A 24,574-nucleotide genomic window follows, 5' to 3' on the forward strand; every position below is an offset into this window, starting at 1 on the left:
CGATTCAGAAGCCAGCCCATGGATTTAATCAATTATGAAACTGTGTGAACAGATTATTACCACCAGTCGAGCGCTCGTCGGGTGGTCGGTGGTTCAAATCCCCCCCAGCTGCATGTGGAAGCGTCTTTGGATCAGATACTGAACCCAGAATTGCGCCTGATGACTGCAGAAATATGGCGGCACGCTTTGGAGCACTAAAGGAAAACGGACTCTAAGTACAGTTTGTGTTCTGATTTGAAGGAATTGAAGACAGAGCTGCATCACAGAACAAAGAGGATGACATCATGAACTTTGACGACCACATCGTCCATCAGGACGTCGTCTGATTGAGTCTCTTCTCCTCCTCCTCCTCCTCCTCCTCCTCCTCCTACTCCTCCTCTCTCTCTGAGGGAGTCATACAGTCCGTCAGCTGTCAGACAGGAGGAGTCATGAAGGAGGATTCAATGTGAGAGTGAAAGAAATAAATAGAGGAGGAGACAGAATCCACCACGTGGCCAAAAGTATGTGGACACTGTGTTTTACTGTCGGATCCCCTCATTTTTTCTTTCACGTGACAGTTTGACATTTGCTCATCAATTTGTTGAACGTTTGGAAACCTGACTTGTGAGAAAACTCTGTGTGTCGTAAATCATTTAAAGGATTGCCTCATATTTCCCTCTTTGATCCGGAGTGACAGAACCGCACGAACGCCCAGATGTAATAACGAGGTTCTGGCTTTTCAGCTCGAAACACGCCGACGCTCCTCCACGTCTACCCTGCCATCCTCTCCTGTCTTCTGTCTTTATCCTGCAGACACACGTCACCATGAAACGATTCAAACACAAGCCGCCCACACACACACACACACACACACACACACACACACACAGACCTCTTTACATCACAAGCCTGGATTTGTCACCACACAGAGGCGACATTTTCTTTCTGTCCTCTGCTTCTTTCTTCGTCTTCGGTTGGATCAGTGGCCTCTTAACTGGTGCAACATTTAAAGCCTCTCAGCACACAGTCTGAACAGAGTCTATGGTTTGATCACTATGATAAAGATTTTATAGTTTTACAAACACTTTTCCATATTACTACTCCAAAAGCAGAAACATGTCACAACACACTTTCTACAGGATATCACCAGTAACGTCCAAGGTCCGACTTGTGCACCAACACCGTGGCTGTATCACGTCAAAATCAAAATGGTTATTAGTCATACAACTCTTATCACATCAGGAAGTCAGCGGTGTGTTATAACCATAACAGTCCATAACAGTCACATCTACTGTATATTTTTAACAATTATTCTTGAGCTATTTTTTCCAGTGGAAGTCAGACCGTCTCCATAGGTGCTATGTGGCGATCAAACAGGTGACAGAACCGTGACTTTTTTCCTCACCCTCACTTAGTGGTTTTGTGTCCCTGTACCAAAGCAGAGCAGATGCACAGAGATTGTGACATAAAGAAATGTCAAATGTCAACTTGTAAGTGGGTTTACAGAAACGTTCACTCTGCTGTCTGGGTTGTGCAGCGGCTTTCTGCAGCAGTGCATCTTAAGGCGCCTCTGCACCGGCTTCAGCTTTCAGCCCGGGTTTCAGCTGCCAGACAGAAACAATACTTTGTTCTCAGAAACTGGCGAAAGAGTTGCGTCCACATTATCAAACATCTTTGTGGCGCTGCATGTGTTTGCTGACTGTTGGCTCTCGCGCATGGAAAGACTTGATTTCTGCAGATCTTGACAGGAAACCATCCCGCCTAAGCTAATCTTCCACAAACCTCTCGCTCGCCGGGCCGTGCCAGAGCTAATCAGGAGACGTCAACACACACGTACACACTCGGTAATGAGCGCATGCAGAAAACATCGCACGCAGAAAACACACACACTCTACAGCTGAACGGTCTGCAAAACTACGATTACGACGATTCATTCGTCTTCCGATCAACACGCACGCTAGACCTCAGAGACAACAAGAAACCAGACAGAGTCAGCACGTCTAAACACGGAGTCATTACCGGACCGTCTCCTGAGCAGAAACTAATACCTGTTCTGTTCCCGGGCCTCGGCTCTGCCACACATTGCAGGCGGCGAAGGGCAAGGCCTCGAACAAATGCTTCCATCAGTTTGTGTAAGCAATGATAAACATGTTACATCTAATCATAAAAGCGTGGATTTCATGTTACAGTCGGCTTCTGCAGCCAAAAATGCTCCAGTTTTCCACGGATGTATTTCAGCGGGAGAGTCGGCCTGCGTCTCATTTCTGTTGTTTATGGCGGATCTAAATTATGGTATCAGGTTCGCCCCAAACGAGGCGACTGCCAACTGTCATGGCCGACCCCTCCCATATAGGCCACTTTTGTCTCTGGGAAGTCGTGTAACCTAATCTATCCCTGAATTTCTGGCTCTCCGCCTTGGGTTCATTTGTGCCGCACGGGAGAGAGAGAGTAGCAGCCAGGTCCTGAAAAAACAAACAGACACTTCAGAACAAAGTCAGTGGTTCTTTTTTTTTTCTCTTTTAGTTTCTTTCCCCAAAATAGAAAGCAGAGGAAAATGCTGCCGGCGGAGCCACGTTTTGTGAATGAAGCCCAGCTGACGAACAGAGCAGGACTGTGAAGACCTCATCATGCGTGTGTGTGTTTGTGTGCACGCCTGAACTTACACAAAGCCATAACACACACCGACATGTATGCACAGACACACACACACACACACGTCAGTGGTGCATCTCCATGTCCTCTACAGTCTGTTGTGTCGTTTCGAATCGCAGGACAACGAGCGTTCCACCAGATGGCGACGTTACAGAGGAGCGTCGGAGGAAAAAGCCTTGAAACTCTTCACTCGGCATGTAGGTCAGGACACGCTGACGATGATCACTGGGAAATTAAACGATCCTGAAATCTATTCTGAGGAAACTGGTCTCTGCTGCTGCTGAGTGTAAAACTGACAATCATGGTTTTTTTTTTCAGTCCTTCGTTTCTCTCAAAGAGAAAAGTCCTGGAGCGATGGGAAGTTCAAACTAAATGTGATGAATTTTTGGGAGGAAAAACAGAAAGACGTGTGGCGTAGAGTTTAAAGGTATTTATTCAAATAGATACTTCAGGTCTTCTCAACATGTGTTGTCAAGGTTTTAAAAAATGGAATGATGGCTTTTAAACCTTTGACCTTTAATCACTTTACCCATAAAGAAAGATGAGCAAAATATGGAAGGATTCCAGACCCCGGTTGGTTCTGCTGACGAGACAATAAGAGTTTTAGAAAATATTTCTATGTATGTCAGCTGAAAAGCTCTTGTGTAGCTAATTTTCTAGTACAATTCATTTTATTTTTGCTTTTTACTGCAGCTTCTAATTGAAAGAAATGAGATCCTTTCTGCATGTGCAACACTGGTGAGTCTTTGTGGACCTCGTGGTTGGTATCTATGTGTTTAATGTTCAGACTGTAGACTCAGACTGTTTCCGTAAAGTGGCCAGCAGGCATCTGCTCTGTTCAGGATGACCCCGGCTAAAACCTTAAAAACGATTTATGAACTCGTACACGGACTGAAATCTCTTTGTCGTGCAGTGTTTGAAATGGTGGTTAACTACCAGTCAGTAAAGTCACATTATCATCAGTCTCTGTGTGCAACAGCAGTCTGAGGAAACAAAAATATTCCCCGTCGCAGAAAAAAAAGCAGAAGCTGTGGTTTCATTAAATATTTCAGGTGTTTTCTTCTATTCTGGAAAACTCTAATGTCTCGAAACTAATGAAGGTCACGAATCCGGGCAGGCAGTCCTGAGACGAGTCCGCTAAGATCCAAGTGTGCACATGCTCGTTATGTGCTCTGTGTGTGTGTTGTGTGTGTGTGTGTGTGTGTGTGTGTGTGTGTTCATGTTGAACCTGTAATTACTAAAACACATGGCTGGTAATTAGCTGCTGGACTGTTTTACCCCCTTTTTTTCCTGAAGAATTTAACTTTTTTGAGGTTTGAGGCTTTCGTCCAACAGAAGCTTGGCGCGCAGCAAGCACACACACACACACCACACACACACACACACAACACACACACCACTGAGGACAGTGTGACGGTGAAATCTCTGCCTGGCTGAGCATCGACTGTACTGAAATGTGATGGACTCTTATATCCCCACAGTCTGTATGTTGGCCTGCAGTGCATGTATATAAAGTACAGTTGCGTGTGTGTGTGGTGTGTGTGTGTGCTGTGTGTGTGTGTGTGTGTGTGTGTGTGTGCGTGTGTGTTGTGTGCTGTATACACTAGGATGTGTGCCTGCCCTCTTCTGTTGTGTGTGGATGGAAATCAAAGGGACAGAGAGCGGGAGCCCAGAGGCCCTCGCTGCACTGAACCATCAGCTGGCAGGAGAGGAGCGACTGTATAATGAGACGAAGAGGCAGGCGGGGGGATGTGGGCAGGGTAGAACGGGTCTGAAGGGAGGAATGAATGACGTGATGAAGGAGGAGGAAAGAGAGGACAGACCTACAATAAAAGAGCGATGTGGGGAATAAATTCAGGGCAGAGGGTCACGCCAACAGCTTTCAGAGTGGGAGCAAATAAACCCGACGCCAGCCGCCTCCTCCGGGTCGTGTGTGTCGAGCGTGGCGGTTCGCAGCATGAGGCGAGGGTACCTGATTTGGTTTCCTGTCTCACACCGATTAAATAGTGACGCTGACAAGCAGAATCCTTGACTTCACTTTAAAGAATCTCTAAAAAGAGGGCTGGATTTACAGCAGAAAATCAAACGATGAAGACAAAAATGGATTGTTTGGTGATTTATGAGGTTTAAGATGCTTAAATGTGAAACTACTGATCCAACATGGCAGGATGTGCTGATGCTGTTTGTTGAACAGACATGTAAAAAGCTGCATCACTGATTTTTTTTTGGCCTTTTGGTGACTTCTAAAGCTCGGTATGTAGAACTGGAGTCGTGTCTGTGTGGAATAAAAGTCCAATATTTACTCTGTTAGCTCTGTTAGCTTGCTGCTGGAGCAGGTTAGTGTACAGCAGGTTCTATCAGAGCAGGACTGAAGAAAACATGAAAACACTGTAGACTGAAAGAGGCTGAAGAGCTCAGCAGAACTGCAGCAACACCTGCCACGCTGCACAGACACAAGTCATTCAATCAGCAGTATATAAAAAATAATCTAGTGTGACTTTAAGATTTCATAAATTCTCCCAGTTGATCTGAAAAGACTTTTTTTTTTTTACACACACAAATTCAAAATCTTCACTGTAGCTGCTAGGCTAACAGTGTTAGCATGCAGCCCGGTGCACGAGCTGGACCGAGACTAATAGATTCAGGGCTTCTGGAGATTTGGATCACAGCAGTGCGGAGCTACTAGATGCTTTTCTGGTTGTTCTAACATCTTAAAACAAGAGCAGATAATGACAGGATTTATATTTTTGGGGGTGAAGATGTACAGTAGCTGTACAGCAGTAGGAGAAGTAGTTCAAGTTCAGCCTGAGATGTAAAAAGACGTCACTGCACATATGAACATAAAAATCATCTCTGTGTCGTCATGTCACTGCTTTTATTTCCCACGTCACGTGAGCAGTGACGCTGCAGAGGACTGAAGCTCATTATACAAAAACAAGAGTGAGCGAGACGATCTGTTGCGTTTGATTGGAAGTTAAATGTTTGAGATTTTAAGGCTTTTGGACAGAAATTTTGCATTTTTGGGTCTCCAAGAATTCATTTCCAGGTTTTCTTGGATTAAAGTTTAAATGAAGTACATTGTTATTTATATAAAACCGACTTCACCCCTCGTCCCTCTTGACTGACTACTCTCTGCTCAAACGTCTCTGCAGGATTGAATGAAAATAAAAACCACAAACGTGAGGAAAAAACATTGTGCCACTGCCAGGTGAATTATGCGTTCCCCTCAGCGCCTGGCGGCCCCCGGCCCGGCCCGGACGCCCGGCCCGGCCCGGTGCTGCGGCTGCACTTCATAGCCATCTCCACTCTACCTTTCTCTGACAAATTCAATAAATCTTCATCTGGTTCCAATTAGGCCCTCGTTAGCAATAATTGGCCTGGTATTTACTAACAGCATTACTCACACTGGCTGGGCCGGTTCTGATCCGAGCCAGGCTACACTCAGCTTTCTGGGTCTGTTAGTTACCTGCCAATCGTCGGTGCCCTGCAGAAATCTGCTATCTCCGAAAAGGTCAACCCTCCACAGCCTGAAACCCCCCGGATGATTTTCCATCGCTTTCCTAACTGCTGTTTTTATGTTCAGCGAGGTTTATTTGGGCTCGAGGCTTCAGAACTGTCTGCAAACCATTCCACTAAACCTCCGACTTACTTCTGAAGCCAGTTGTTCTTAAAATTCTTGCTTTCTACGATAGCTGGGCATAAAAAATTTAAAAAAAACCTACCTCTTGGTTAATTTGAAGAAATGTGGCCAGAATTCAAAGGTAGTTGAAAAAATCTAGAGGGCAGCAAATCACTGGAGGAACCAACAACTGCTGCTGTCTGCTGGCTCAGTTAGACACGGAGCCAGTGGAGTTTGTCTGGACCGGGTCGAGTTCTCCCTGTGACGGGACCGGCTCAACTGGATTTGGCTCCGAGAGTGACGGAGGACAGGACAGAGAGAGAAAGAGAGTCGGACATCGTCAGCGTGTGGAGCTGGAATATTTTCACGTCTTACTTTCTGAACTGAGGATTTATTTGGACCGAACCAGAAGTTTGATTCAGTGTCTGGTTTGGATGAAGTGATGAGTTATTGAGGCGATTAATCCCGCCTGACTTCAGTCAGAGAGAGGAATGTGAATTCAGACGGTGGACGGTTGTAGTGAACTGGCTGCTTTTAAATGTGAAACTACCGGCTGTCACCTCTGACTGGTGAAGGTTCGGGAAAGAATGTGGTTCTGGTGAAAGGAAACAGAGAACATTAACATCTGCTGTTGCTGCGGGACAGTCAGATGTGCTCTGTGCAGAACCACTGTCAGCTTCACATCCAGAATATCTAAGGTGAATAACAGCATGTGAGTTGGTCGGTCCAGATCGTTTGGTTTGGCGCTGGAATGTTTTTTGGTTTGGTCTCCATCTACAAACCAAAATACTCCCCGTCTCAGGAAACACAAACAATCCAACATGCTGATCATTTACATCCACCGACTCTCTCCACGTCAGTCCTGAGCTCCTTCACACGCAGATTCCCGTCAGTCAGTTGTGTCTGTGTTGATCGAATGAACACAAACTGTTTCTCTTCCAGGAATCATCCGAAGACCCGACGGCCTGCGTTTACTGTCCAAACCCCAGTCTTTGTGTACCATCACACTCCAGGAACAAGAGCTGGGTTTTCTGTGTTTACTTTAAGAGTAAACATGGTGTGTTTTTAATCAGAGCAAAGATGCAGATATATCATCACACAAGTTGCTTAAAGAGGATTTTAAAGGGAGGCGCAGGGCTGTAGAGGTCTGTTGGAGATGTGGGGGTTTCTGAGTCCAGCTCCACCCAGCGGGGGGTGAAGGCATCAGGGCAGAGATTGATGGTTCAATTCTAATGTTCTGTGAAAATATTTTCATAGCACAGAGAGGGTACTCAGGCCCGAGCCGCTAACAGGAGGAGAACAACTCCCGATCCGATCAGAAGATCAAGTCAGAACAAGTCGGCCATCTTACCACCACCGCAGGTGACAAACTGTGAGTCTGTCCATCCGTTAACATGTTGTGACTTCCTGTCTGTGTCTCTCAGCTTCGAGCCCATTGGTTCCTACTGGAGACGCTCGATGGGACAAAGTTGTCCATTTGTTGGGGACTATTTTCAGCGGCGGATTGATCCAGATACGGTGCTGTGGTGAGAGTGTGTGGGATGTTTTCACATCTGGCCGTATCATGTGCATATTGACCACTTGTACAGTTACATGTGAATGAGCTGACGTTACTGTCTGGAGACGGAGGGGGAGGTGGTGGTGGCGTTACAGCAGAGTGACCACGGGTCGAGCTGGCGTTAAGAAGTGTGAAACCACTGCATATTTTAACGAGACGTCGGGACATTTTCCAGCTGTGTTTGTGCCGGCAGAACCAGGTTTTTTTTTTTACACCAATTACACACAATTTTTAAACCATCACCGAGTGGTTTCTGTGTATTAATGTCACCAGAGAATAAGCACAGCGTCGTCCCTGAAGAAATGTAAAGTTGGACAGCAGTGAGGATGTACGAGGCTGAGACTGACTCAGTCATTCTGGACAGGAAACCAAAGTTATTTGAAATCTAATCAGGCTTGAAAACGTGTTGAAGGGCTCTGCAGGATGATCTGTGAAGAAAATAAGTTGTGGTTTTGACTCATTAAATACTCCTGCGAGTGTCGGTGATCTAAAAATATAACAGCAAACGAACAAATGGAGTGACAAAGAGAACCAGAGGAGCAATCGACCGACAGAGACGAGAGGGAAGACGTGACACCGAGCCGAGAGTGGCTGATGAAAGTCGGGAGTTTCTGTCGCTGCTCCTGGTCTTCACTTTTCTCTCTCTGCTAGCAATTATTGCATTTAGGTTCCCTCCAGAACAGATAAGTCAGCGGGTTTAACCAGAAAGCACCTGTCCCCAAAGCTCAGCAGAAAAACTCTCAATTTCACACCCGACTGTAATGCGCTGATTCCAGGAACCCTATGTTGGAAATAAATGATGACACATGGTTTCTTACAGGCCGCTTCCAACAAAGTTTTTTTTTTCAAACAGAACATTTTTTTCCTCCCTCTTTCTCTGGCAAGTGGGTGAGTTTTCTCTGGTATGTGAGGAGGGGAGGGAGGTCTGTCTGTTCGAGGTCTGCTCTGCACATGTCGCTCTTTCACAACCTTTTAAAACGTTACTCCAACAGAGAAAAAGGGGGGATTTAATGCAGGCAGAGAAGAAGAAGAAGAGGAAAGAGAAGAATCTGCAAGAATGCATCTGAAAAAAAAGGGGGAAAGAAAGGGTGGCGACGAGTAGAAAGGCTTTGATTACACACAGATCTGGCCATTAGCAGCCCCGCAGAGAGGCCGTAAAACAATAACAAATGGAGACCATCAGTCGGAGCGTCAGTAATAAGCTGCAACAACCAGCCGGCTGATGGGAAACACACCGACTCACAGTCACAGACGAGCGAGACCGAAAAGATACCAAAGGAACCTTGTAAAAATCCACATTCAATTTCCTCCGCTAATGAAAAGGTGTTTCTGATGGAGGCGCGTCACGTCGCTGGTCCGATACGTCCAACCTGGCTCGGTTCTGCTGGACGTCAGACAGACAGAAGTGGTGTGTCCCACATTTGATTTTATATCCGTTGTGTGTTTGGCCTTTTCAAACAGCTCGTGCTTTCTTTGGCCCTGAATCTGGATTCTGATTAGACGGTGATCCTCGTAAAAAAGCTGCGTGCTGCGGAGGAAAAGAACGAGGACGGGATGATTTCTGCAGCACTTTGTTAAAACCTTTTAGTTTTGATTTATCGACACACACGTAACGTCTCCTGGACGTCGAGCCTCACGTCGCTGTTTTCACTTTGCAACCTGACAGCAAATAAATAACTCAAGACTCCATTTAGACTTGGAAGTTAAAGACTTGTGACATGATGACTGTAATTATCTATGTTCATATAAAGTTTTCAGTTTAGTTTTATGTTCTGGCTGTCAGTGTTTCGTGTTATTAAAGTGATGAGGAGAGTTCAGCTTTTATGTTTTTGTTGTTTTCTGCTTTATTTCCCTTAATAATTGGTCACTAATTCGATTTGACTGGTGCTTTACTAACACATTTCTCTTTATCAAAGGCCGGTGTTGATTAAAGAAGTGAACTGGAGTAATTAATTCAACTTTAATATAACAATTCAAATCTCTTCAACAACCTGGCCACATTTTATGACACCTCCATTAATTTAAATTATAACACGTCTGTATTAATCAAACTTCTGAGGGTCACACGTAAGACAACACGAGCAGCTTTCATCTGATCCTGTGATTATTTACACGAGTGTTTCAAGAGGATCAATAAATAAATAAATGATGAATAAATTATGAATAAATAAATCTCAAGTTAACATTTTCTCTTCTTTGCTGCAGATTTCAGTCCACATTAAACCAGCTGTTTGGAAGTGAAACCTCCAGCTAACTTTTATATAATTACTGCAGCGTTCACAGCTTTACAATACGTGGGATAATTGAAACACAACATCCTGCGCGAGTTCTCCGAGAATCGACAGAAACAAACAGCTGATATTAGTTTTGCTGTATTTCCCTGGATGGTGATCTGGGTCGTGTTCAGTCACATTAACATCACTGTAATGTTTACGGTCGTCTGCGTCAGTTTCCTCAGGAGGTGATTGGTCAGACAGAGTGTGTACAGACTGTGGTTTCTCTGACCCGGCCATTAAAGGCTGCCGGTACCGTCGGGGTAATAACAGGACCCAGTCCGCCGCTGAGCAGACGGTCTGATTCATAAAAATACTTTCTTCTTTTCTTTTTGTTTGTGACCGTTTCCACATGATCTGAGAGGAAATATAAATACATAAATACACCAGAAACACAGACTGAAGCAGAGGAACAAACTGTGAACATGTAAAGAAAGACCACTTCACAAAGATTCACAATCAGAGAGAACAAACGTGAAATCATGTCGAGGACGAAGACGACTTCCTGCCTCGCGACGTCTCTCACGCGCCCCGACAGTCGGGATGTTTCTCCAATTCTCTCGAGGAACAAAATAAGACACGAGCTTGTCAGAAATGAAACACAGACGCAGAATCTGTCAGGTGTTTCCAGACGCAGCCTGATGTTAACAGTCGGCCGCTGGGAGCAGATTACTGTACACTTTAACTGAACAATTATCATCCATGACCGACGCCGTGATCAAGTCAATATGTCTTCTCTGACCCGCTGGAGAGGAGCACGGATTTATTGCACACAGCTGGGATCAATTAACAAAGTGGAGCTCAGAACCAGCGACCCAACCCGGCCACAGTCTCAGCGTCTCTCCAGATGGTGGCGCTAGTGCAGTTCAGTGAAACACGTCTGAATCAGCGTCAGTCACACTGAATCCTCCGAGGGTCAACAGACGCTGCTCGCATCTTAGTGTGGGTTTTTATTTGTAAGTAAAGATGTTTGTGGTGAGATTCCACCGTCGCACTCTCACAAGCATAATTACTCTGCAACCATGGAGTTTAAAAATGGTTCATTTGTCATGTATATGGCTCTTTTAGTCTGTTAGAGAGGCCTCGGATTAAATCATTTAACTGAATGGCTCAAATTCTGACAGTGAAACGAGTCATTTCTCAAGCTGTGATGCTCAAGAGAATTGATCCGTCTTCCACAATGAGTCTATCGCTGTTTCATCTTCTGTTCCGGCACTTTTGTGACTAAAAATAGAGACCCTGTATTTCCCACTTGCCTGCAGGAAGCAGGGATGGGGTCAATATGCGATTTTTAGCAGGTGTAGGCATTTAAAACACCTGCGTAGACTGTTAATTTTGGTGGGAAACCCAGCCCAGGCCAAGATATAATATATAAACCACAGTAATGTCCAAGGTTCAAGCTGTTGCTTTACAGCCACCTGTCACAGCAGGAGGTGGGAGGGATGGTGGGACGTTATTACCAGCAGAATGCCGACTGGGTGACTGGAGATCGGGTCACATCAGTGGGCACCATCAGGACACCTGGGGACGTTTCCAGCTTTGTCTGTTGCGACTAAAACAGGTATTTTAAGCCAACCAACAACACCTTTCAAACCCTAACCAAGTGTTTTTGTGCCTCGAACCAAGCAGAGTATAAACAATTTGAACTTATTTGTCATTTCCAGATTTTAATGGGTGAATGAGTTGCTAAACTCCGGAGCCTCTGGGGCCTCTGAGCCGACCTGCTCTGCTTGTCTTGTGGTTTTCATATTGTGGAGGAAATAACTCGTGTCTGCAGAGGAGGTCTCATCAACCATCACTGCCTTTTCCTTCCTGTAAGAAAATACATCTGAACATGTTTCACTGAACAGAGAATCTGTCCCATACCAGATAAAAACATGGTCTCAACAGCTTTGTTGATTCTCAGTTCATTGCTCCTGTCAACACTCTGAAGCTGTTGCGGTGTAAATACACAGAGATTATAATCACAGCTGATATCTCGTCTCGTATCATTAAGTGCAGACGCGCTGACACGACGTCTCTTCAAGCTGCACTGCAGGTTGTCGTTGGTTTATCGGGACAAAGACGTCCTCTGGACTCTGAGTCTGTCTTTGTGCTCCCGTCTGCTCTCGTGCACATACCAGAGATTTCAGAGCACATGTGATGAACAACAGCAATTGTCATCCCCTTCCGGCATGACGGCTGAGAGCCGCTCTGTAGGTTCGTGTGCGTGTTTGTCTGATTTGAGCGGATCTGCTGGCTGGCTGAGCTGAAAGCTGAGCCGCTGTGTATCGATCTGCAGCCGTCTGAGTGCTGCTGCGGTGAAAACTGACCCCTGAGCTGTCAGCGCGTCCATTAACGCTCATCAGCTCGTCCACCGGATACACTGCAAAAAAAACACACACGCTCCATCACGTCATCGCCGCCGAAATCTGCTGCTTTCATTCAGAGAACGATCTGAGGTTGATTTGTTTAAATATAATCCACTAAACAGTCGTGTGATTTGTTGTGTGAGACACAGAGTTCACCCTGAATAACAGTTTTTGAGGTAAGAAATAGCAGCAGTGTCGCTGACAGCGAGTGCAACAGCAGCAAGTGTAACAACAGGAAAGGTCTTTTTATATTTAGTGGCGGAGTTTATAAAGCTATGATGCAGATTTTTAAACTACACATAGAAATCTGGATTTATTAGTTAAAAGAAAAACGAGACTCAGATTTAGAAGGAGATTTTTTTGCAGTGTAGGTCAGTCGGGGCGCAGACAGACGACCTGGCACCATCATCAATCCTCAGTGGAGATATGAGAGAAACTGAGAGGAGGAAATCTGTATCGTACTTCAATATCAGAGTTTGGATACAGACGGTGTTTCCTGAAATAAAGAGACACGGCTCCTGTTTCCTGTTCTGTCGTCCGCTACATCTAAAGTCGTCCTCGCTCCAAGAGGTTATTTTTACCAAAGACGATTCCCAGAATTCATTCAGCTTCTGTTCTCAAAAAATAAACTCACACGACGCCTCATTAACATCAGCGCCTCATCTATCCGACTGCCAAACACTCATGTTCGTCTGCATCGTCTTTAACTAGTTTCACTGTTTTAAATCATGTGTGTTTATTAAAATCAGGCTTTTGTTGGAGAAACTGTGTGTGTGTGTGTGTGTGTGTGTGTGTGTGTGTGTGTGTGTGTGTGTGGGGGGGGGGGGGGGGGGGGGGGGGGGGTCAGTCGAGCTGCAAAGATTAGTCGATTAATCAACTATTTGATAATCATTTAATCGTTGATGTCGACTGTGATGGTTGATGAAGAGTCTTTGGGCTTTTTACATTTAAGGACAACTGATACATCAATGAATCATGAACAAAGATTAAACAATAATTAAAATAATAAGTTAGAGCTTCAGTTGTTTGACACGACAATATCTAAAGAAAAATCTGAAAGAAACAAGCTAAAAATCTCTTTTTAACATTTAAACACACGTCTGATTTCACTGCGAGCTTCTCATTTTCCAACAGGAGTCCATCTTGGTTTCACTGATCTGAATTGATGCCTTGATAGATTGTGTGTTTTTGTGTGTGTTTGCTGTGCGATACACTTTTCCCTCCATATATAAATCTACGCTGGAAAACTCACAGTGTTGCCTTCATGCTCATAATCATCACCTGCTGCTGCAGGTGGAAACACACATAACCACCACAGCAGCGACTCCAGCAGCAGCCTGAAATCCTTGTTTATTACCTTTTAACACTTCAGTAACAACCTCGCATTTAACCCCAAAACTCACAGTGGATCCACTGGAGAGTACCGCTAACAGCCAGCTAGCTACAACATACAGGTAACAACACGTTAGCAGCTTTAAAACGCCCCAAGACTTCTAATGTACATACCAATCATGACAAGAAAGGCAAAGGAAGAAGTCGAGTGGAGAGCGACAAAATCTGCACGTGAGGGACGAGGCCGCAGCGTCAGTACGGTCGCACACGTTGTTTTTGATAGTTGACCCATTTCTGAACACACTCCATCCAAAATCAACACTTAGCACCAAATTATGATGATTCTTATTCTGCAGGACTGGTTGGAACCACGAAGCATCGTTTGAATAAATGTTCAGTATCGTGTGTGAGATGATCGTCTGCTCCTGCAGTTCGAGTGTGTTTCCAGTGTTCTCGTGCAGAGCTGCAGATATCAGCTACACAAAGCAGCGAATCAGAGCCAACAGCTTGGGGGTTGAACACACACACACACACACACACACACGCACACACACACACACACACACGCACACACACACACACACACATGAACACACACAGTCTTCTGACCTATTTTCAGATGCCACAACAAAAAATCTAGGAGAGCACAAGAAGTGAGCAGCAGATAAAAGAGCGTGCAGATAAAGGGAATTAAAATGAACTGTGCTGTTTTAATCACTGCGGCCCGGCTGTCGGCTGCAGGATCGGGTGTTCCGTCTTGTGTTTTTTGGTCTCCGAGTGCGATCCATTACTGCCACTCCGGTAATGGTAATCCAACTCATGACAGACCTTTCATAGCGCATGTGGCTTTTTTAGAAGTGAACGCTGAGACCGAGGGCAGAATAACAGATTAACAACCCTAATTTGTCCTGAGGTTTTAATGGCCAAAATTATATGCAATCCTCCCCCCTTCTTCTATCAATCTAAGTGTCTCTGCGGTCGGTTTGAATTCACATTTATAGGCGGCCATGTGCTTCCAATTTCTCCTGTGGACTAATAAAGGCCATTTGAGAAAGGGGGCATTTTGATTGGGCGAGTTTTCTTTTTTCTTGTGTGTTTTTATGAAAACCTCAGGACTGCAGAGCGTGGCTGTTTGACAGATACAAATGCGGCTCTGGCAGGTTCATGTTTCTTCCAACCAGCCGACGGGAGGATTGATTCTTTAAACTGACGCAAATGTGGAGGGAGGACAAACACACACACACACACACACACACGGACAGCCATAATCTGGATTCAATAATCCGGACTGCTCTATTAAGATGAGAGGACCAACATTCGCTGCCACTGTCAGAAGAACTTAATGTAAAACTGCAGTGGCACAGAAAGGTCAACAAACTTTAATCTGCTCCATCAGAAACGGGGGAAACTCTTCAGACAGCAGCCCGACTGTTACGTCTCCGCTCTGCACTGAAAATCAGTTGTTTCCCTTTGGTTAGAGTTTGAGAGTCTGAACTTTAAATACTGAAGCCCGCTGATGGGAATCAGGTGAAGTTTTAAGTTCTTTCTCTGTGTTTTTCCTCAGTTTCTGAAGACAAAATCCATCACAGGGAACATCATGTTTTGTAATATTCTCCCCTGGATTAGTTTTACCTGAGGACATCATGTGATTTAGGAAATCAGCTGTCATGTCTGTGTGTTTGAGACACACTCAAAAAATATTTTCACATCCAACTGAAAGCTCAAAGCGTCAAAACTCAATTTCCGCTGCAGCGTCCAAAATACTTAATCAAGAAAAAAAAGGAGAAGAAAAGTCTGATTATAAATGTGAACGTGTGTTGGATTTGTACTTCGCAGGTTCTGGACCATTTAAAACAGATATAAATACAGTTTATCATCATCTGGTTGGAATTCGAGAAGCCTTCCACGATCTAGTTTAGCCAACGCGTCATCACTCATCTTCTCTCTCGATTCACAAAGAACAGCGGCGCCGAACGATCTGCTGACTGCACAGAAACTCAGACAGCTGAATGTTATAGAGAAAAACAAGCGGCGACTTCATTTAAAAGCAGCGTGATCCAAAACTGGAGACTGAAAACATTTGTGTCACTCCAAACGAGTGTAATCTGGAGTTAGTGGGTTTCAGTTCCTAAAGATCCTCGACAGATTTTGAATTTGAGTCCAAAAAAAGAAATCCCAGTTCAAAAAAACAAATGTATTCTTAACATTTGTGTCTCACCGAATGAGTAGAAATTCTGACCAACTTATGATTGAGCTAACTCACAAGCTAACAAGCTACACGTTAGCTCACTTGTGATTATCGGCTGCCGTACTGTGCAACAGAAGAAGAAGAAAAACAGGAAAAGTGGGAACAACACAATCAAAAAAAATCTAACAAACCAGAAAATGTTTGTTGGAAAACTGAGCGCTGATAATTTAACACATGATTAGTGGAAACTCTGCACTGGTCCTTTAAAGGATTTCTGCAGCTCTGCAACATCTCGACTGAGATTCAAACTCACAATCTCGGCCCATTTTGTGTTCATCCCTCCGTACAAAGGCTGTGTTTAGGTTGCCTCCCAGCCAGCTGTCTGTGCTGTACGTCTGCATACAGCATGACTCATCCCTTCATCCCTCTGTGGGATATTCAGGAGGAGAACTTCAAAGGAAAGCTGCCTACATGCTATAATGTAGCATCGACCAATCAGGAGAGAGTTCGGCCGCCTGCCTCTGCTCTTGCAGCTTCAGGGGGGGAATTTCTCTGCGTTCAGCGAATACGAGGATTCATCTGTGAAGCTTTTATACCAGTTGAAGATGCATTCTGCCCACTTAAAGCTGTGATCCACGAGTTACACAACAAGTCAGCAACACAGATACCGTGACAATTAGATGACAATCACACTGTCACAGCTAATTATCTCTGGTATGAATCCTTCAGAGCAGCCACCAGGATAAGATCTCTGCATTTTAAAGTTTCTACAAACCACAGAAACGTTAAATTTGTACACGTTATACATATTATATCACGTCACTTTCACATTAGACGCACATGAGCTGATGTTCATGATGAATAAACAGGAAATGCGGAAGTGAAGAAGAGCTGTAATGAGTCAAATAAGTAATAACAACACTACAGTAATAAATACAGTAAGGCCAAAGAGTCTGAGACGACCCGCCAAAACACCTCCACCCTGGTTGTGTTACCAGTCAGGACACAATCGTAACACCACCCTTCTCTCTCCAACACCAGCTCAAAGATCCTCAGCAAAAAAAAAAGTGAACATGAATCCCAAAAACATCCCCAGATGCTGCACAGCATCAGAAACAGCTCGTACCTGAGAGTTTACCCAGCAGGTCCCGCACAAAACCCAGAGACATTCCCACCAACGTCTGTTCAACTCAGTGTTTCAACAGTTTGTAAGCATTACGAGCTCAATATTGAGACGCTGAGACATTTCCCAGCTGAGTTTGTGTCAACAGAAACAGGTATTTTAATCCATAATATCATCTTTTCCTCACACCGCACCATTAGCACAGTGTTGTCACGACATAAATTTGAAAATTAAGCATTGCAACATCGAGAAAAAAATCAAGTTTCCACATATTCATGGTGTGCAGACTGCCAATATTCATTTCATTTTATTCTATTGTTCATTTTAGGATCCAAACGTAGAGTCCTGGACCAGGTCTGAAAACTGAACAGACCCCCTGAAGACGTGCAGATCCTGCACAGTTTGCAGCGACGTGATGAAAAACGAGGCGTGATGTGAAGCCTTTAAACTTTCTTCCTCCTGCATCTATAAATTAGCGCTTGTTTAAAAAGTCAAACGGGCCTTTAAAGGTGAAGACAGACGGTCGGGTTTATCTGCTGCTGCTCTCTGCGTCCCACAATCAATCGCACATTGTGGATTTGATCTCATCCTGCTGGAGGTTCATATTTCACATCATTCGACCTCTTCCTCCACATTAATTCAACACAACCACAACCAGCTCCTCCTCCTCCTCCTCCTCCTCCACCTCCTCCTGCTCCCCCCACTGTGAGTCTGTCCTTCACTAAAAGGGGAGCAGGGTAATTGCAGCGAGCACCTCCAGAGTTATATCAGACCCATAATGCACCTGGCACAGCTCCCAGAATCCATTACTGTGGCACAGAACCAGAGGGAAACTGCGCCTCCCATCTTCAAAACCGAGCCGAGCGGCTTCTCACACAGAATGCTTGATCCCAACTTTCTAAAAATACGTCTGGATGTGGGTTTCATTTATTTATTCAGATATCTCCTTTTTTTATGTCGCAGTCTGTCTTTGTCGTGATCATGAAACGGAGCCGAGCGGCCGCACGAGACAGCGGGATGGAAAACTTCTGAAATATCGGTCCAGCTGTCACAGAGAAAATGATGCTGTGCATGTGTCTGTGTCGACACCGAGACGACAAAACTGCAGAAAAATGCTTAAATCTTTCCCCTTTTTCTCATCTTTTACTTTTAAAAGGAAACAACTTAATGGGTCCAATCGGAGCCGTGATGTAGAGCCGTCACATGAACACATCTTTCTAATAACACAATACAGATGTTGTTGTGACATCTCCGTCTGTTCCTGACATCACACGACGCTAATGTGATCGCTGCTCATCAATAACATGAGGTAACTAAAGGAAAAAGTAATCCTGGGCCTTGAAAATACTAAAAAAAAGTCACGATCTCGTCACAGAAACACACTGGATCTCTGTCAGCCATGACACTTTAAGTCACAGATATCACGAGGAAACGTCCCCAGTCGATCACTTAAATTAAGTCCATTAATGAACTTAAATGTTCTGTTTAAATATGCAAATGAGGCATTACTTCGTTTTAAAAGTACTTGTTGCATTGTGGGACATTATTCTTTTGTTTTGAGCCTCACATGATGCCGACGTACTCGTATCAGTTCCTGCGCTGGTGGATCAGGGTTCCACCTCTGTATCTGGCACATAACGACACAATCATCCTGCTTTTGAAGTCGATATGGAAGGAGCCGTTTTGTTGACATGTCAGAGTCAAAAGTTTTTACTGACAGAATTCTGACAGAAATCTCTTTTCTTCACTCCATAAATCCAAAAATACTGCCAAAAAGCCATACAGAATAAGTTTTCAAGTTTCTCAGGAATAAAATGTTCAATAAATCAGGTTGTGAATGACGTCTGAACAAAACCGTCTGTTGAAACCTGCAAAATATAGCTGGACTGGAGATTTCTGCCTCAGAGTCTGAGACAAAAACTCATTTTTATGGTTCTGTTTGAGTAAGAGGACAGAGACATGAGGAGACACGAAGACAGGACGATGTTGTGACATTTGTCTGGTTGTGACATAAAAGCAGCAGCACCGACACACAAACAACAGTCAGCAGTTTGACTTGACCCAGATCAGCTGACAGGTACATCTTTCCATGCATTCAGAACTCTTCTCAGGTGAGCCACACCTCTGCTGCTGCTCCTGGGACAAAAAACTGCCGTCTGAACTGAAGCGCAGTCGTCTAAATCCATCTCAAAGATTCAAACCACAACAAATTCACACCGAAGCTCCGAGTGAGGCTGTGAAACACATCTTTCAACAGAGACCTCTGTGCTCTGACCTGGATCAGAACCGGATCATCTGTGTGCACACACACACAGAGGAGCAGTATTACAGCATGTAGAGGAGACAGACTGACGGGACAGTGGAAACTCTGAAGGATCGGAGGAAACTCTTGACTCATGCAGGGTTTCAGTTGCCACATCATCTTCCCAAACACACCTACATAGTCATTACCACGGAGCTGAGACAAGCCCGGACACCTCCGCCACACGGCGCTACGCTAACAGAGTCGGCGCTCGGTTTGTCTTTTCCAGCAACACTCGAGTTCTTCTTCTCGTCACAACCGCAGCGTCTTAGCCTCCTCCAGGTGAGGACACAGCTTACATCAGAGCATGTTCTTACCTGTTCAAACTCTCTGAGGCTGTGCATCTGTACCGGAGGGCCTTTGTCCGTCTCATCACAGGAGAAATCTGCACGCAAAGAAAAACACAGACATGAACAAATCAAATCAAACATTTAGAGTCAAACTGCAACTTAAAGCATCTTGTGGCCTGAATGTCTGAGAACCTTGTGAGATGTTAAGATAAAATTCTTCCACATGTTTCCAAATGAGGATTTTTCAGATTTATGTCGAATAAAAAGACGAATGAGACTTAATGAAAGTTTATACACCAACAGACAGATCTAGGTCTTCCTGGGTTCATACTAATGAGAGCCTGGATGTGTCGCTGTGTCCAACCAGTGCTCTGCATTGTTCTGCATCTCGTCGGTGATGCAGCCGTGCATGCAGGTCTCATGTAACTCAACAGGATGACTGGTGGTCTTGCTGCAGATCCTCCTGTCAGCTTCTACCTCAACAAACTCAACCAATCAGAGAGCTGTTAGAGCAGCCTGAGAGGAGAAGCATTGTAAGAGACGAGCATCAATGTTTAGAGCTTTTCTCATGTGATTTGGCAGAAACGCAGACACTTTAGCAAATTATATTTATTGCAGCTATCCCTGTTCTGATTGGACGACACAACGTCTTGACCAATCACATTCTGAAAGCCCGAGTGTCGCCTCTGACCTCGTCCCCTGAGCTGACAAATACGAGACAGAACCAGTAACTTCATGTTACAGTTTATTAAGTTACTAATTCATAACATTTTCATAGATGCTGTTACAAAAAGCCCAGTAGAATCAGTAACACTCTGTTGACAGATGACAACTTTGTATGTGAGTCTTCACGTCTAAAAGCGTATTTATAATCAAGCTGGACACTTTATTCTTGACCTTATCAACAGCAGCTGCCAAACTAATCTGCGCTGACCGACTCACATGGTCTTCATCAGAGGGTGAGAGCTGATTAGTGTTCCTGGATCTGTACATGTGGAGGCTGACAGGTAACTCTAAAGCTGCTGAAGACCGTGTGATGTGGTGAAAAGCTGGAGAACAAGCAAATAAGTGAACCTTGAGCAGAGACAGACGTTGTGTTTTAACGGCAGGTTGGCAGCATTCTCGGTACTGCACACACTGTCCAGAGCGGGTTTGTCTAGTAGACCGTGTTTAATGCAAATAAATGCATTCAATCATCTGTAAACCACACTGTTTAAAAAACCCTCATAAATCCTGACGACCTGCAGTAAAAATGTTCCACAGTTACTGAGGATCATCAGTCTGCCGGAGCGGAGCTGAAATCCAAACACCTCGGGGCTTTCTGAGCAGCATCTCTGAGACGTCCTGATCAACCCTCGCCTCATTATAACCCTATTAAACCTGGATATATGGGCCGTGTCCACACACACGCACACACACACACACACTTGCGCGCAGCATGGTATATTCCCGTCCAGCTGAAACACTTCCAGAGGTCTTAAGACGTCTCAAAGCCAAACTTATCCTCTCTAAAAGGCCCGGGAGCGTTCCCAGAAATCTCCACACAGGAGGGATTTGTACAATAGTTTATTCCTTTAAAAGTCAGTTGCTTTGTATCGGAGTAGCGGTGGAGGTTTTGGAGGTGGTGGAGGTGGTGGAGGTGGTGTGCTGCCAGATCCCAAGGGGTGTAATCAACATGGCTTTGGCAGCGCAAACATTTCTGACGGTTCCTTAAAATTGCGGCACATTAAACATTATTAAAAGCTGTTCTGTGACGTAAGAAAAAAGGTAGAAGGTCTTTCTGGACGGAGGCCTGCTGCAGGCGGCCAGGGTGCAAAATGTTACACAACACTGATACAGATGACGCACAGCTGCAACCATCCAGACCCACACACATGCACACACACACAAAAGTGTGTTTGGTTACTGTACTTGTGAGGACAGGATGTGTTTCCATTGTCCAAACTCGAGTAAACACCTGAACGTGGAGCGTCAGGTTAAGAGTTTAAAAATGAAATGTACGCTTCACACTTCTGTTGGTGTTCAGATTAAACAAATGAGATGTTAATCAGTGAGCTGTTAGGTGTCAGCCAGGCCAGGCTACCTGTTGTCCCCAGCTGTCAGTCTTTATGCTAAGCTAGGCTAACAGCATCCATGACTCCAGATCCTGTATTTCTTGTGATTTTCAGGCATTTTCCCCATTTTATTGATCATAACCTGTTTAGTGGGTCCGAACAGCCTGTAGTCTGCTGTACTGTTGTGCTCGGGGAGGTAAGAGATGGACAAATAAATGGAAAATAAGAAGAAATACCTCATCAGTCACCACAGAGAGGCTGACAAATGTGAGGCCGTGGTGCGCACAGACTCGAAAGTTAACATTCAAGTATGTAACTTTACAAGAATTACTGCTGCTGCACGGGTCAGGCTGTTGACCAGAACATTTTCCAACACATCTTCGTGTCGTCCAGTATCACAGTTGAGAACGATTTTGGCATAATTATCATATGAAATGTTGAATAATGGCCAAAAATATGTCTTGTGAGGCCACAGTGTCCGTGATCCACTCAACTTTTGGTCCAAGTGAACGGCTCAGAGGCGTGTGGATGTTGTTGCGGTCTACTTATTGTTATTATCGTTCTTTAAAAGTCCCCAGAATGCAGAAAACAAAGTCTCTGAAACTACATTTTTGAGGTCCTATCGTTGGCAAGTTCAGATGTCATCCAACTGAACATCTCAGAAACAAAACACACAAGTATATTTTCCCAGAATTATGAAAATAAAAATGGTCCTAAAGTCACATCTGCTGCACACGAGGGAAAGATGGCTCTGCTTTAAGTTTGTAACTAATTTCCTATAGAGAGAACTGATATTTAACGACTGCTTAAATTCTTTAAAAGGCTCCTGAATCTGTGTGATCACTTCCAATCAGTTCATTTAGATCCATTGCCAGTTTGTCCCTCAAATCTTTAACTCAGTGATCAGAAGATGGGACGAACACAAAACGATGATACCAACATTTACTTGAGTTTGATAGATCTGTGTGTTGTCGACTAAAGTTTGTGCAGTTTTTCTCAACATAAACTGAAAATAACTGTGCAACTATTCTTGTCTTTCTTTCTTCCACATGAAAATACTCTTTTTTCTGTGTATTTTTTACTTTCTTTTTGTATTTTTAACTACAAAATTACAGATTTCTTTTAAGGTCGAGTCCTGTGAAATTATAAGGGAGTGACAGGGGACACACACACACACACACACACACACACACACACACACGCACACACACACACACACACACACGCACACACACACACACACTCTTATAGGGGTGGTGGCCGTTACTAACACACTCAGTCTTTCATGGACTCGTGGTGGTGACGGACTGTTGCTCCTACAAACAGCTAGTTAGTCAACACAGGCGCTTCTATCAGGCTGACGGCCTTAAAGCTGTAATGAGTCGTTTCTGTTTCTCCTGCAGGAATAAAACCAGCGAACAGAACAAAGCAACACCTTGATTAGAGGCGAGAACTTTTAAAAAACATTTAGGATATAGACTCACCCATCATGGGTCCGATGCTCTTCGGCCTGGCCTTCTTCTTCTCTGCACCACAGTGCCTGAAACGAGACACAGCTATCAGCCCACCTCGTTCAGACTCGACACTGTCCCACATGTTCTCACCAGCCTGCAAACAGCTCCTGCTGCCTGCGCTGAGACCTGTTTGACTAGATTTATGCTAAATAACTAGTGTTTTCCTCCCTCTACCTGCGGTTGTCCTGTCCGCCTCACACGTCACTGAAAATCTGAGAAATCCTCAACAGCCCAGAGGGTCAAAAATAGTGGAGGATGAGCAGAGCTGAAGCTTCCCACTGACATGTCAGAGACAGAAGGCACACTCACACACTGGTGGTGGAAACTGAGTCAGCGCATGCTTGGAGTCACACCGCCATCACTCACCGGCAGAGAGACGGTAAACAAAGAAAGAGAGTGGAAGAAACAAAGAACTCCCTCCTCAGCTGCGTTATTACTCAGAGTCACGTTAATTGTTATGAAAAAGCTTGTTTGGTCGCTAAATTGAAGGTTTGTGGTTTATTTCTGCAACATGTCAGAGTATAAAAACAGACTGTATCTGCCTCTGAGGCTCACCGCCCCAGCGTGGCTTAAAGTTGGTCAGTGAGGAGGATTTTTAGGATCAGAGCAGCGTGGGCAGGATTTTCTCTCCATTAGAAACGTCCCCGGAGCCTTTCATGAATAATCAATGAGCCAGATTAACTCAGAGCAGATCTCACCGGGCTGTAAAGGAGCTTCACGTCAGGGTGAGAACATAATCAGCCCCGACTAATTGTCTCTGAATAACACAGGAACCAAAGGCTCTCAGTGCAGCATGTTTTACAACACCTCGACCACCGAGGTGTGTCTGTGACCTCCACGCCGGCCTGAACAAATGAGCGCGGGTGGTGACAGCTGGAGGAGCAGAGAGCTGCAGGACATGTGAACAAATGTGTCCTGAGAGAAGAAAAAAAGAAGCTGAGTGGACGACTGTAAAGACCTCCAGCAGCTGACCCAGCAGGAGGACAACATGTGTGTTCCCGTGTGTCGTCACTCCTCATCAGATCTCTCAAAATCAGCTCCCTGTTAGCTAATAACTCAATAAACTGATGCAGCACACCCCAGACCTACTGCAGGTTTGAAGTAGGTCTGGGTGTGTTGTAGGTATTACATCTCCAGCAGAAACAGAGCTGACCAGTTGGACCCTGATTTCCCTTTAAATATTCAATTAAAGCTCATTTTATGAAATCACAGTCTGTATTATTGTGCCAGCACTTCACTGAAACTGCATGCAGTAGATAAGAGGTAAAAGGCAGGAACTTTTTTCTGTGCAACACACAGAAAATTTGCATATACATGTGATGAAAACTGAGCCAACTAA

General features: G+C 44.6%; 1 pseudogene; it reads right to left on the reverse strand.

Moving 5' to 3' along the window:
• Positions 1-24,574, reverse strand: part of LOC119028681 — a 41,014-nt pseudogene that overhangs the window by 13,926 nt on the left and 2,514 nt on the right.

The sequence above is a fragment of the Acanthopagrus latus genome, chromosome 11 (assembly GCF_904848185.1).
Source record: "Acanthopagrus latus isolate v.2019 chromosome 11, fAcaLat1.1, whole genome shotgun sequence".
NCBI lineage: Eukaryota > Metazoa > Chordata > Actinopteri > Spariformes > Sparidae > Acanthopagrus > Acanthopagrus latus.